The 9,741-nt window shown below is 44.2% G+C and overlaps 1 long non-coding RNA gene across 1 annotated transcript in view; it reads left to right on the top strand.

Annotated features, from left to right (window-relative positions):
• The first annotated feature begins 966 nt into the window (after positions 1-966).
• Positions 967-9,741, top strand: part of LOC142804207 (uncharacterized) — a 69,890-nt gene continuing 61,115 nt past the window's right edge. The window contains exons 1-2 of the long non-coding RNA XR_012894511.1: positions 967-1,318; positions 7,801-7,927. This is a non-coding gene — a long non-coding RNA (uncharacterized LOC142804207). The remainder of the gene's footprint in view (positions 1,319-7,800; positions 7,928-9,741) is intronic.

Below are 9,741 nucleotides of genomic sequence, written 5' to 3'. Positions count from 1 at the left end.
CAGGTTTCCTAGAATGTTGAAAAATTAGGTGTGATGCTTTTTATGCACCCTGTTGAATTCATGAGTGCTGTTGGTGCCTTGCGAAACTAAAAATGCGTGGGCTGACCGAGTATGTCGACACCGACAAAATCCAATATATGTGTACAGTGTAAGGTAATCGATAAAGCAAGAATATTTGGGAAGCAGAGCTCCTTCTATTCGTGACAAATTGGTAGCATGAAACAACCCGAGACACACATGGAAGTGTGCGGAGCATCGTTCGAGTGCCTGGCGATAAAAAGGAGAGGCTTTTACTCTTCACAAATAAAACGTAAAACGTCACTCCTGCATTGCTTGCGTCAATATTGGGTAAAAGTAAGTAACTGCTGGCGGCTGGCTGCGGCCGGCTAAGATCGGCGTGTGCATGCGCACGCACAAGACCCCCGTGATTGAGGAGACATTTGAACACTGAAGAAGGAATGTTGCTCCTTTGGTCCTTGCCGCGAGAGCGTGTGACGGGTGAAGTTCCCGAAAGGGAGGAAGTCACTGCGCCGAAGAAAAACCGTGGCCCGTTTCTCCTTTCTCCCTCTCTTTTTTTTTTGGTGTAGTACTCGCAGAGCCGAAGCATGAGAGTGAACTGACTAGAAAAATAAGAGTGGGGTCGATCGCATTCGGCAAGCATTCTGCAATCATGAATGGTAATCTGCCACTAACCCTCAAGAGGGGTGGTCTATAACAGCTGCATCTTGCCAGTACTTACTTATGGAGCAGAAACCTCGAGGTGCGCATAGAGAGTACAGCTTAAACTTAGGACCAGGCAGCGAGCAATGGCAATGAAATTAATCGGTGAAACCGTAGGAGACAAGAAGAGGGCAGAGTTTGTCAGGGAAGAAACCGGCATAAGGATATGATAGCTGATATCAAGACGAAAAAATGAACATTGGCCGGGCAGCGAGTTTACAAAGGCTAACGGATACCCCCCCCCCCCCCCCCCACCTGCTCTACGCCAGGCAGCCTGACGAGGCTCTCGGAAGCTGCGCGCTCATTGATTCATGCGTAATTTCTTTAAAAAAAACATGGATGCGCCTATTACGATGTTGCATTCAACTGTCAGTCAAATCTAAATAAGACCGCTGTATTCGCTGAGGCGATCTTGACCGCGTTAGAGGCACGCGTAGAAACTTCAAGTGTGCCGAAAAATGCTGCGAGCGTGCTTCCGTTGACGTTGCACTTAACTGCCGCCGGCAGTGTTGGTCCGTTTTCAACGACTCCAGGAGACGCCGAGAAGTGGGCAGTCGTATCCAGTGAAGATTAAGAAGACGTCGAGATGCCGGTCTTGGTAAGTTCTGTTTTTTTTTTGAAGCTTCGAACAGAGCCAGAATATGCTTGTTTACGAGACCGTCGGAACAGTCAATGTCGCAAACAATGCTCGGGCAGGCGCAGCTTCACTTACTACACTACCCAGCGATAGCACGACTATTGCTGCTGTTGCACAGTGCTTTTATTGCACATAGACTTCAGTGAAATAAATTAAACAACAACAAAAAAAGTTAAACTCAGACCCAAACCTTTGAGTGTATGTCGGATGCTATAAAATAATAAAACGTACGCACGCGTTTATTGAGGCTTCACTGCAATACTGCTGTGTATTTTGGTGCTCGCATCTGTGAATTTAAGATCAGTGCCCAGAGTAAGCATCCTGCTGCAAATCGCTGCAGTTATTGTTGGGAAGACTGCAGTGCGTACATCAAAACTGCGATCCGTAATTGTTAGTAGTTTGAGTTTGCATTCTTTGCACGTCAAGTAATTGCCCCTCCATCATCCAACTTTGCTGATGGTGCTATTGGTTCTATTTCTGATCAGCTTCAAGCAGCAGTATCAAGGTGTGAGGAAGCAGAAAATAGAATGCGACGGTGCAACTTGTGTTTTTTGGAATTCTCGATGAGCACAAAGAGAGCTGGGAAACTTCTGAAAAGAAAATTATCGCCGTATGCTCAGATAAGTTAGCGATCACCACTACCAGTTCTCAATATGAACGTGTGCACCGGCTGGGTAAATTTGCTTCGAACAAATGTAGGCCGATAATTGCTAAGCTTACGTTTTTTAAGGACAAACAAGCAATCCTCGCCGGTGCACATCGGCTGAAAAATACTGGCTTCTCTATTAGAGAAGATTTTTCGCAAGCAACACGGCAAGCGCGCAGGAAACTGCTTCAGTTTGCTAGGGAACGGAATTGTCCTTTCAAACTAAATGTCGACAAACTTCGTATCGATAATACTACATATATCTATGACACTCGTTCTGATACCGTAGTAACCGCTAGATAGCTAGTTGCCGATGTACGCAGTGGTAATGCTCAGCAGCCGTCTACTTCATGTTCTCCTTCACTTTCAGTATCATTTACTAATATTCGCAGTTTGTTACCGAAACGTGTCTTGCTTGATTCATATCTCGAGGACAGTAAATCAGATATTCTATTGCTAACCGAGACTTGGCTTCACGCTGACGTATGCGACACTGAGCTATTTCATGCTTCAAATCAGTACTCCATTTATCGCCATGACCGGGCACATAGAAGGGGTGGTGGCGTGCTGTTAGCCATCAAACGAACTATATCTTCCTTCCTTGTCGATACTGACACTCCCCTCGATATAGTCTGAGTCGCCTGTCCTACCTTAGCTGGAAAATTATTGATGGGCGTATGCTATCGCCCTCCGTCCTCTGACTGCCTTTTCGTGTCTGAGCTTCACGGAAGTATTTCCAGGGCTCTTGACCTGTTTCCCACCAGAAAAATTTACTTATTCGGTGATTTTAATTTTCCTGATATTGATTGGTCTCGCACGTCTTCTTCAAACAGTACGTCAAGTGAATTCATCGAACTATGCCTTGACTTTAATTTCACCCAGCTTGTCTCAGAGCCCACTCGCGATACTAATATTTTAGATCTTATTCTGACAACAGAGCCACATACCATAGGTAGAATTGTGCAATTAGAGAGTTTTAGCGATCAAAACCTTCTACTGTTTTCAATTAATATTCCACTAAAATTTCCGGGTGTTCAGCGCAAGGTAATCAGGGATTATAGCAAGGCAAATTACGATCTAATGAACTCTGAACTTGATGTCTTCCTACACAATACATTTCTTCCCTCATTCACCAACAGGTCTGTTCAGGATAACTGGAATTCCTTTAGAAACATTATAGCGCTCCTAATAGATAAATATGTTCCACTAATAACAATCTCTAACGACAAATCCAACCCTTGGTTTAATATCTCGCTTAGATCGCTCAGAAATAAAAAGAAAAGGTTATATGCTTCAGCTAAAAGGTTATCATCTTCTAAGTCATGGTCTATGTATAAAAACTGTTTAAAATCTTATTGTCTTGCGATTAGCGAAGCGAAAAAGAAATATTTTTCCGCCGACCTGTCTTCACTTTTACTGACTAACCCTAAAAAGTTTTGGCGTGCCATTTCGCCTGACCGTGGCAGTGACATTGTTACATTACATAACGCCGATAATGTTCCTGTCTCTGCATATGAGTGTGCTTCAACCTTCAATTCGTTTTTTTGCTTGGTTTTTACTAATGAAGACTTTTCTTCGGTTCCCTGTGTCCCCGATCGTGAGTACTGCTTCATGTCTCCTATCATTGTTACTGTTGAAGGCATATCCAAACTTATACACGGTCTAAAGCTGTCTACATCGTGTGGTGTTGACAATATTAATTGTAAGGTACTTAAAAACACATCCGCTTCCTCCAGTCAAATTTTATGCCACATTTTTCAACAGTCTTTATCTTCTGGTCAACTTCCCACTGACTGGAAGATAGCAAAGGTTATTCCGATATTCAAGGATGGTAACAAACACACACCCGGTAACTACCGCCCCATTTCGCTAACATGCATCTGTTGCAAGCTGCTTGAACACATCATCACCTCTCATATATACAGCCATCTTGAGTCAAATAACTTCTTCTTTCTAGATCAGCATGGTTTTCGGAAAGCGTTATCTTGTGATACTCAGCTATTAGAATTTACGTCTGGTTTACATAACGGCATGAATAGTAATAAAACTGTTGACTGCATCTTTTTAGACTATGCGAAAGCATTTACCAGAGTTGCCCATTGTCGCCTAATAGCTAAGCTGTCTGCACTTAAACTCGACTCTTCAACATTATCTTGGCTTAGAAATTTTTTGTCAAATCGACAGCAGTTTACATTTGTCAATAACTTCAGCTCGTCTACTTCATTTGTTTCATCAGGTGTGCCCCAGGGCAGTGTATTAGGCCCTCTTCTTTTTCTGATTTATATTAATGATTTGCCTTGTAACATTTCTTCCTCAATTCGTCTTTTCGCGGATGACTGCGTAGTGTACAGAACTATTAACTCTGAAGAAGACCACGTACATTTACAAAAAGACCTCGACTTAATAAATCAGTGGTGTGACCGTTGGCAAATGACGCTTAACACATCTAAGTGCTGCGTACTTTCTTTCACCCGTAAGAAATCGGTTTTTAACTTTTCTTACTCTATCTGTTCAGCTGTAATTCCCCGTTCATCTACATACAAATACCTTGGTGTCCATCTTTGTACTAATCTTGCCTGGTGTACTCACATCGACAAGATATGCGCGAAAGCAAACAGAACTCTGGGATTCTTGCGCCGGAATCTGCATCATTCCCCATCTACCATTCAGCAGCAGGCCTACCAAACGTTTGTACGTCCTCAGCTGGAATACGCTTCATCGATCTGGTCTCCGCATCAACAATACCTAATAGATAAAGTGGAATCCATCCAAAATCATGCAGCCCGCTTCACCACTTCAATGTATAACCGCCACTCCAGCATCACCCAAATCAAACGCGATATTGCCCTTACTAACTTGGATTCCCGCCGCTCTGTCTCCCGTCTATGCCTCCTCCATAAGTACTACTACAACTCGTGGACCAGTCGTCTATCGCTTGACATTCCTTCGCGTACATCTAGTCGACTTCATAATCATCTCAGTTTCAGACGCATCTTCGGCCACACTCAGTCATTCAATAATTCTGCATTGCCACGCGCCTTCGCAGTTTGGAATAGCCTTCCGGATGAAATTGTTTCTGTGAGAGATCCGGTCAAATTTCGTGAGCTACTGCAAATTTATATGTTCTCTTGATTTTGTATAACGATGCTTTATTTTTTTTTTCATTTTGTTTTTTTGCTGCATTTGCTTATAGTGTTTGTTCCTCTCCCTTCCATTGTGCAATTTTCTTTGTTTTCTTCGATAAAATTTCTTTTTATGCTTTATGTTATTGTGATTTTTCTGTAACCCCCCCTACTCAATGCTCTTCTGGGGCCTGTAGGGTAACAAGAATAAACAAATGTCCTGTGAATGAAGAGAGTGACCAGATGCAGCTAAGTTGCGCGCAGTATTAAAAATGCACCTTCCTAGGCATTCCTTTTTACAGACAATGCATGTTCGCGTGAGGCAACGGAATTATATTAGTGTGCCGAGTGCCGGTGACACGGAACGCTACACTAAGTGTAGGGTGGCGAATTATCAGTTTATGAACAGCTTAAAATCTGTTTGCAGCACCTTGCTAAAAAATCAGATGGGTCCTTTGCAACACTGCTAGTTCCGGATCTATGCGAAAGAATAAAAAAAAAACATCATTACACCTGAAGTTGACAAGTGATGTGTGACTTTGGCGGATTATGCTGATAGTACAACCATTATTATACTCAAAGGTATAGATGACAAATTGGCACAATGCTACGCTGTTGACACATAGTTGTTATGCAGTGTTCAAAAACATACTGAAATTTTTGTGATCTTGGGAACGTTAGTTCACATTTTTTCTTTTAATGCATGCTAACTTCGTCCCATCGTACAAGTTGCTAACAGGTGCCATGTAAAGAGACTGCACATAATACAGAGACACAGAACTCCTGTCGTCATTTCTAACTTTTTTACTTTAATACCTCAGTACTCCCAATTCTCTATGCGAAAAATCATTAGTCTTCTGCAACTGTTTAAACTTGCTTCACTTCCACAGCACTTGTTTTCAAACATCCTGGGGTGATAAAGAGGTACTGACAGCAGAATTTTCATTTTCTTGTGTCATATAAAAAGCTTAACCTTCAATAATCTAGAAAATCTACTGCAAAGTGCGCGTACACTCTGCAAAAAAGTTATTACAGTATGATTTTGAAACCTGGTTTATATTTATACATTGCTCTGATATAGTAACACGATATTGTCATGGGGTCGAGACGTCAACAAAGGGAGTGGACTCCAGGTCGAAGAAGAAACTGTTCATTCGGACCGAACTTGTGGCAACGCAAAAGGAAAGTAAGACACTGGTTTAAGAGAATTTTATTTCCCGATATATCATACACAGCCTATGAACACACATAAAAATGAACAATGGTGAACAATGCGTATGTACAATGCAAGCTGTTATATACAGCGAAATAACTTATAGTGTATGCAGTGGCGTACAATGCAAAAATTGTTCAACAAAGACAGGACATTCTTGCCATCGAGATGATTAAACTTAAATATACAGTAAGGCAATATGAACAAACAAGGGGAGGTCATTCACAGTGAAGGATGATGTTTTGCATTCACCTGTGAGGACAATTTGCTCTCGCGCTCAAGAACAATACTGCACAAAAGGACACGTTTCTAAGGAAGAATGGAAAAATACACACTGTAATGTCACAGTGGTACAAGCTCTAGCCCACCTCCTCAATAGGGGAGGAAAGGCATGGACACTCTGTTGTTTTTCCCGATAATAAATCGCGTAGACCAACGTCGGAGGAAAGCCTCCTCTCCCAGCATGACTAGTTCTGTGTTAAGATGCATAAGCATTACGTTTCTTAGCCGATGTAGTAGAAGAAACTTGGCTCTCTGGGGGCGTCCCCTCAGACGGGCCAGTCCCCTTCGTTTCCATAAGATGAAGGCTCCGATAGCCATTAAGAGTACGACAAATTTATTCCTGTGGCTAGACTTCCACTGCATACTTGTTTGGAACATTTTGGTAACCATGCGCCAAAAGGTGCGGCTACTATACATTCATGGACGACATGGTTCAGTGTTTCGACGCGACCGAATTGCGGTCATGTGACGGAGGGCGCCACGCCCCACGCCAAAAGGCGGTTGGCTGTTGGTAAAGCCTCCCATTCCCTAAGCCAGTTTAGGTCACGGACCTTGGAGGGGAGAGACGTGTTTGTAAAAGTCCAACGTCTTTGCGCCCGGCATTTCCGGCGTCAGATAGACTTCTAAGTGCTATTAATTCACTCATGTCGGTAGGGGACATTTCCATAAGTTCTTAAACCGGAAAATCGTTTCGCCATTGTTGCAAAGATTTTATAACATGTGTGTAGTACACCGGTGGCTGTTCGGCAGCTGGTCCCGTGTCGTTTACTAAACCGAAAAATCTTCTATAGGTTCCTAGCAGATACACTAGGAGTTGCCTGCCTCGATACGATGAGTTCTCTAAAAGTGCCCAGGTGTTTTTGAGAGCCAACATGCTGCACATTACATCAAGGTTGGATACACTGAGCCCTCCGCATTTTACTGGTAGGCGGACCAAGGCTCTGGCAACAGCTTCGGCGTGGCCATCCTGAAAAAAGGAGCCGCACGCAGTAGCCACTCTCAGCAGAACCCGAAGAGGTGGTCGAGCAATTTTGGCTACATAAAACAGTGGCGCTGTTATGCTGGATTTAATTAGATAAGCTCTTTCAGCAAAAAGGTAGTTGCAACGTTCTGGCAACTTCAATGTGTCTTTCCACTTTGTGTTGGATTTCTCTCCATGTGGTGCGGGCTACCTCGCCAGTCAAGAGGAAAGTTACACCTAAGACTTCAACGCCTTGGATGATTTGGACGCCATCAGGGAACTCTTCAATGTGCATTCTAAAGCACAATGCCTTGCTTCTCCCGTGATTAAGACGTGCTCCCGACAGGTAACTACACGTGTGGAATATTCGCAGAAAGGCTCTGTAGCTATCTATGTTCCGATAAACAGCGAGATGTCATCGGCGTATGCCGGTACTTTCACTTCGCCCAAGCCTGGGAGAGTAAAACCGCGTATCGAAGTGCAGTTCTGGATTTGTTTCAATAATGGATCTATGCATAATACAAAGAGCATTTCGGCGAGGGGACAGCCTTGTCGAATGCCCCTACTTACTGCAATGGGTTCAGATGTATAGCCATTCACTACTAATGACGTTTCCATGTCTGTGTAGAGTAAGCGGAGGATGTCGGTTAAGTGTGCTGGGAAGCCATAACACTGAAGCACAGCGAAGAGATAGTTTCATTCTACGCGATCAAAAGCTTTTTTTCTGATTCAAGGAAACAAAAACGCCAGATATTTGTGTTCTTGTAGCATACGTGAAAAGATCACGAGTCAGCGCAAGCGAGGAATAGATCGTACGACCTGGGATACAGCATGTTCGTATGTCGCTTACTGTGTCCGTTAAAATGGTAGTTATGCGATTAGCAAGGATGGCTGTCAATATCTTATAATCCGAGTTAAGTAGGGGAATGGGCCTCGACGCCCTTGGATCGGACGGCTCTCCCTCGCTTTCAAGTAAAAGTATAACTCTGCTCTCTCAAAACGTATTCGGTCTGATTCCATCAGCAAGAAGCCCATTTAGCATTGTCAAAAGGTGGACTTGTATTGTTTCAAGGAAGGCTTTGTAGAAACTCAAAGGTATCCCGTCAGGGCCGGCGGCGGCGGTGGCGTTCGTGTGCTGAAGCACAAAGCGTAGTTCATCCAGCGTCACTGGGCTGCACAGACTATCGCGTAGCTCCTCCTGTACGCGGGAAATTCCCGCGCAAAACTCGTTAACTATGGTGGTGTAGTTCACGTCGCTCGCCTTCTCCGCCCTGAAAAGATTTGAAAAATGTGGTTCAAAGACGCTCGTTATGTCTTCTGCTCAGGTTGACTGTTCGCGATTCGGCAACTGAAGAAAAGGAACATGCATTTGTTCACCCAAGGTGCCTTTGCGAACACTTCGAAGAACAACTGGATCAGAAACCGGTCGTCCATTGATAAAAGACTGCGCAGCCGTGCGCGAACTAAGACGTAGCAAAAGTTAGTACCACGCCTCTCATTGTTCGTGATAGTCGTGAATTGCGAACGTCGGCGTCTTGCCTCTGTGTACAATGCGCGCTTTCGTAGCGTGTCGTTTATCTCTGTCGTCAGGCGCGCTTTCCTTTCACGCCCCACTTTGATAAGCTCGGCGCGCCAACTGTGTTTCAATGCGTCCCAGCTGCGGGGTTCAAGCGGCCTTTCGCACGCTTGCTCGAGTGCATTGCGCAATAATGCTACGCTTTCCGGGTCGTGCACGAGTGTGGTGTTCATTTTCCAATGGTCTCTAAAGGTAGTGGACTGTTCAAAGAAAAGTTTTACAGACACTGGAAAGTGGTCTGTAATGCATGGAGCGTCCGGTGGGAAATGTAGGACTTCGCAGCTTCGGACATGTGGGGCTAGAACTTCAGGAAAATAGTAGCGATCTAGCCCAGTCATGTTGGAACCCCGTTGCCATGTTGCAACGAAGTCATTTCCGTGAGTGTCGACCCACGCATCCCTGAGCTTGAAGTTGCGGATGAGTTGTCGCATTGAGCTAACTCCGCTATTTGTCTGCTTTGTCTGCGTCCGTGCGCACCTCTGTCGGTGTCCTCAACACAGTTAAAATCCCCTCTAAGAAAGTGGGTAGCTGTCAAACATAAATGAGTCGAGTGAATTGAAAAAATCGGCCGTGCCCCCACGTTG

Source organism: Rhipicephalus microplus, chromosome 3 (genome assembly GCF_043290135.1).
Source record: "Rhipicephalus microplus isolate Deutch F79 chromosome 3, USDA_Rmic, whole genome shotgun sequence".
In the NCBI taxonomy this organism is placed as follows: Eukaryota; Metazoa; Arthropoda; class Arachnida; order Ixodida; family Ixodidae; genus Rhipicephalus; species Rhipicephalus microplus.
This window is presented reverse-complemented; position numbering and strand designations above follow the sequence as displayed.